We start from the raw sequence: 5,862 nt of genomic DNA on the forward strand, positions 1-5,862 counted from the left end.
TACACATTCCAACAAGACGTGGCGGGCGAGAATTAGAGGGTGCCTTGGGCCGGCCTGACACGGAGCGAGGGACCTTAAGGAGCACACGGCTCTCCGCGAGGACCCCGCCGTGACAGGGTACAACAAAAAGAAGCTCACTAACTCTAACTTTAATGAGCTCCCGCGCCACCATCACAAACAAAGCCTGTGGGCTATGGTGGATTTGCGGGCGATGGGCGTATAGACAGCTTCCCCCTCGCTGGGCTGGCACTTGTTATTTGGGGGCTTTGATTCCCGGTGTGTGGATTGCACGGCCTAGAACTCATAGAGCCAGACGCAGTACTGATATTTCTTTTGAGGGCGTAGCAGCAGGGGGAAGCCAAAAGTGGGGAAATGACGAGTGGCCAGCAGAGAGAATAATTCAGTACTATGGCCCAGCAACTTGGGAGCCAAATGTAGTTGGGAGAGAGCCCACCTATCTGACAAATCGCATTATTAGACTCCAGGCCGTAGTGGAGATTATTACAAATAAAACTGCTGCAGCCCTACGCCTGACTGGGGACCAGCTCACCCAACTTCGTACCAAGGTACTGCAAAATTGCTTAGCTCTTGATTATTTACTTGCAAGTGAAGGAGGGGTATGTAAAAAGCTGAACTTGTCAAACTGTTCTGTCAATATCGACGATAATGGTGAGATAATCAAAGCCTTAGCAGATGAAATGGAAAAGGTCGCACATGTCCCCGTCCAAACATGGAATGGGTGGAATTTTGATTGGTTTACATCCTGGCTCCCCAATTTTGGATGGTTAAAAGGAGTTTTTCTCGTCTTGTGCCTGCTAATATCAATGCTTTGCTTGCTCCCCTGTATTTTACCCTGTCTCACAGCCCTCATAAAACGGACAATTCAGTCAGTCTTCAACCGAGAAATGCGTGTGCATTATCAAAAATTAGCACTGGCTGAAACCTATTAAGATTAGAGTTAGAAAGCATCTTGAGGGGGGAATTGTGGCAAAAATGTCTCATGATCTCACTACACAAAGGCTTCACAGCTGAGAACTGCAAATTGTTTCTTTTTCTCTTCTTTCTTCCTGCACTAGATAATCAGTAGCATAATAAAGAACAGTCTGAACAAATGTTCGGCTTGCGATAAGGCTGATTCCTGTGAGAACACAGAGATTAGTTACTGCCTGCTTTGCACATACATTTTGCAACCCTTGTTACTTGCTTGTTTTAGGACTACGCATGTACTAAAACTTTGCAGAAAACTGTAGCAAATCACAGATTGCCACAATGGAATCTTGTTCATGAGGGGTATAAAAATGTAACTTCAGGCGTGGCTAGGGGTCGACTCAGCTTTGAGCATTGAACTCCCTTGTCGATCTGTTTGCAAACAAATAAACACAAGATGGATCCAGCCTGATTGTGTGTGACTCTCTCCTTGAGGTATATTGGAAAAGCCTCCAGGGGCACGAAACTAGCCGTTTGTGCAACAATGATGCCAGCAGGGGAGAATTCAGCAAGGGCTGATTGAAAAGATTTAACAGCTGGTCTTGCACCCTAAAAGTGTTCCTTCAACACGTTCAGCTTTCAGAAAAGGTGCATAAGAAGGGACATAGCAGTCTTCAAATATCTGAAGGGTTGCCATAAAGAAGAGGGAAAAAAACTTTTCTCTCTTGCTGCAGAGGATGGGATGCAAACTAATGGCTTAAAGTTGCAGGAAAGTAGGTTTTTACGGGATATCAGGAAAAACTGCTGGACTGTTAGAATGGTGAGGAAGTGGCATAGATTGCCCACTGAAAATGTGGACTCGTCATCCTTGTAAATGTTCACAAAGAGGTTGGACAGTCACTGGTTAGGAATAATCTAGGCATAAATTATGTTCTACTATGTTCTATGTTATGTTCTATGCCTATGTTCTACTAATTGTATTTTCCATGCTTTTGGGCTTTGCTGGTTGTTGCATGGGGCTGGGTGGAAATTCTGCCCCCTACCCGCTGTTGCTACATGTCAGGGGGATTTATTGTTTTGTTTGGCCTTTTTTTTTTTTTTTTTAAGCCTTCCTCAAGAGGCATTGGGTGTTAGGGATTTTGACTGTGTGCGCCTATGCTCCTGCTAAGACTTAAACTCAGAGGTTCTGGCTAATGAGTCTTGCCCCTCCACTCAAGGTCATACTAATTGCCGTATTTGATATCATTTTACCCTGTGGTCAGACCCGTATGGACTGTGGGGTTTTTTGCTTTCCTCTGGGGGGGAGTGGGGAGAAGAATCAAGACATGAATCTCGTGAGCATTTATTAGCAATCTTTACAGCTGTAGGATGCTGGCCACCATGGTACCCCTGCTTCATCTGTGGCATGTTAGGGTGTTATGTCTTTTGTTGTTTCAGGGTTGACTGTAGTTTTGCTAAGAAGTTTGACAATGGATTTGTATAGGATGGCTTGGATAGGGATGCTGCTGCCTCAGGGTGAGGGGTGGAATAGATGACCTCTGGAAGTCCCTTCCAGACCTACTTATCTATGATTCTGTGATTAAAGATAATCCCAATTTGAATTGGCATAACTGTAACAGCTGCAAAGGCTTGCTTGGCTGCAAACTGAATGGGTGAGCTGTGCCTAAGAACTTTGCAAGAAAGGTAGCAAAAAGTTTTGCAGAGGGTGCAATAGCTTTTCCAAATGGAGGGTATGCTGTGCACAATGCATGTTTTTAACTGGAGGATTTGAACTGTAACCTCATTGCAAACTTCAGGCTCTGATTGGCTACTATGGAGCCATAACAGCTGAAGGAGGGAAAAGCAGCTAGAGAGTGAAGCTGCAGGAGAGCTACATCAGCCTGAGGGGTCAGAGACTCAGCCCCTGCTTTTCCCCCCGCCCCTGCAGAGGAAACAGTGCTGACTGAGGCTTGCTGGGGAGCAAACTTTAGGACAGAGGAAAGCCTGAGTCATCCAAGGAGAAGCTTATTCCGCACCCAGGTCAGAGCTGTGTAATCAGGTACCCAGGGAAAGAGGTACCCAAGGAAAGAGTGGGGAGGGGTTGGTAAGCTAGCTGGGAGAAGCTGCCTGGTCAGAGGAAAGTCCTCTGCTTGGGCCGGAAAGGCTTGTACTGCAGGGACAGAGGCCTACAGAAGAAATCCACTGTCTGCATGTGGAAGTGCTGGGGGGGAGAGACAGCCCAGAGAGGGAGCAGGTTGTGGGAATCCCAAATCTGCATGGTTGTGTGATAGGATACTTAACCGCTAGTGTTTGCAGGAAGTGTATTTTTCAGAAGGAAACAAAAGAAAGAAGCCTATTACCTGCAGTGGCTGATCAGAGACTTTTTTTTTTTTGCTGAGTTGCCAAGGAAGAGCAAAGAGTCCACCTTCCCTGGAGCAGCAGAAACCTCGCCTCTGCCACCCAGTGGTAGATCGTAGTTATTGCCATTTATTGTTAAGGGACGGGAAGTATGACCAGGGGGAAATCAACCTGGGTTATGGGGGGGAAACTGTTTTAAAGTGTTATAACCAAGCGAATGTAACCATTGAGGCTTTTTGATGCAAGTGAGACCACCCAGTGTGGTGGAATTATTCATCTATTGTTGCAGTTGTAAATTCTATTCAACTTGTTGGGTTTATTATTAACTATTGTTTATTGGTTGGTTTATTCGTTCTCTTGATTTCATAAATTCTGTATATAGTTGTGTATAATTAAAAAAACTCTTTATTTTTATTGGACTTTAAAGTAAATTTCTTGGGTAGTGAGGTTGAGGGCGTCACCTCTCCAAGGGACACCTCAGTCAGCAGACCTGCCTGAAGGAGTTCCAAGGGCTACTGGCACCCTGAGGATCTAGAATCCAGCATATCACCTGGCCGAGCATGCTGGCGAGGGTTGCATAACTTTTAAAAATGTTTAGAGGGTACTTAGCACAGGTTAACATTCTTTAATGGGTGAATGCTCCTGATTTACCATATGTCCAGGTTTTCCCAGACATGTCATCTTTTTTGGCCCCCTGCCCTCCTGTCCAGGCAGGCTTTTTAAAATGCAAGCAAATGTCTGGGTTTTCCCAGGCAATTCCAGCTTGGCTGCTGGGGGCAATGGGGCAAGGTGATTGGCTCTGCATGTAGGCCCCAGCAAGTGAGAGAGACGCACATGCAGGACTGTGGGGGGGGTCTGGGGGCTGTGGGTTGGGAGCGAGGGGCACCGGGGACAGGGCACTGACATATCGCTGCTTTCCCTCCCCCCCCACAATTATATACTGTATGTCTTCCCCCCTGTCCCCCCCACAGGTGTCCTCTCTTTTGATACTGGAAATATGGTAAACCCTGTAAGTGCTTTTCATGATGGTTTAACCTGTAACACCCTTTTACCTGTAGGCCTTTTCTTAAGTACTATGAAACACTGATGTACAGAGTCACGTATCAGAGCTGTCTATCTTGGGGACCCTAAATAAAAGCCAGCACTCCTTAACTGCTGAAACCAATAGGATTTTATTTTGACAGGGGCTCAGGCAGGAGCCCCATTACTAATGTAGCCATAGAGGGGCACCTTACACAGGTGAGGAGAACCGCACACTGGGGAGAGATGAGGGTAATTAACTTGCCATGGCCAGTATAAATTCAGCAGCAAGTGGACATTGGAGGAGGAGCAAACTGAGAGATGAGAGAAGCATGATTGATCAAAGAGAGCTTGAGACTAAAGACCCCAGGATGCCATGGCTGACCAGTAAGGAGATGGGGGTACTCACCTGAGGCCCACAGCTGACACGGATAGCCCAGGGAGGAGTTGGGGTTCTGGGGATCATCAGGCCAAGAAGAATCCCGAGGTAGGTGTCCAGGGCACTACTCAGGCAGCTAAGGTGGAGTGGTACTGGCCGTGCTATTGGATAGCTGAGTGCCAAGCTGGCTCCACCATTCCAACACACAAGTAGCAGCCAAGGCAGCTCTCCATTCTCTACTCAGAGGTGCAGGGAACACGCCCGGCTAATGACTTAATTAATGGGGAAGATGCCACTAGATCTAAGAATAGCCTAAAAGCATCCAGGGCATGCTGAGGTCAGGAGAGTTATCTGCTCAACTACAGAGTTCCCTTACTAATGAGGTAATTGACGAGGTGAATGCTACTTTGTAACTGCTTGTTAAATAAACCAGCACCCTGTGAGTTTACCATCTGGGAGGTCTGTGGTGTTTTCCTCACCCCTAAAGAATATCACTGAACCTTGTTTTCTTGTTTCAATTGAAGTTGTGGCAGGAAAGTTTGGAGGGGAACCGAGGCAGATCCAGCTGCCCTCCTACAAAACTTGGTGCATTGGCCAGGAACCCTTAAGAGACCTGAGGGGCCATGGAGTCCATGGATATGCAAGCTCTGACCAACTGGCAGCAGGCACACACCTTCACCCTATGACTTCTACAGGGGCAACAAGCCCAGTTAGAGGTACGTACTCAAGAAACTGAGGCACGGATCTGGCTATATTCTCATCAGCAGGACCTGAGAGGTCTCTGTGGGCTTAGCTGAGACACTCCCCTGCCCCATGCTCCTAGGGGTTGACTGGCCCCACCTGGAAGAGAGAGTCACCCAGATCTTGGCAAAGAAAGGAGGCGAGTGGGAGAAGGACCCAGGAGTGGTGTGCTTCAGGACCCCAGAGGGGGAAGAGGGAGCAGACCTAGACGTGGAACAAATGATAGGAGATGGATACTTCAGGGAGGAACAGAGACAAGAACCCCTGTTCCGAAACTGTCCCAACTGGCCAAGGATGAGGGCGAGGTGGTGGACCCCGGGGAGACAAGGTGGAGCCCATGGTTCGAGGTAAGAGGGGGTATCCTCTACCAGGTAGAGGATAAGGAAGATGGGGAAGATGACAAATCCTGGTCCCCCGAAGGTACTGGGAGGTTCTGCTATGGGTAGCACACACTCTTT

Source organism: Alligator sinensis, unplaced genomic scaffold, assembly GCF_000455745.1.
Source record: "Alligator sinensis unplaced genomic scaffold, ASM45574v1 scaffold487_1, whole genome shotgun sequence".
Lineage (NCBI taxonomy): Eukaryota > Metazoa > Chordata > Crocodylia > Alligatoridae > Alligator > Alligator sinensis.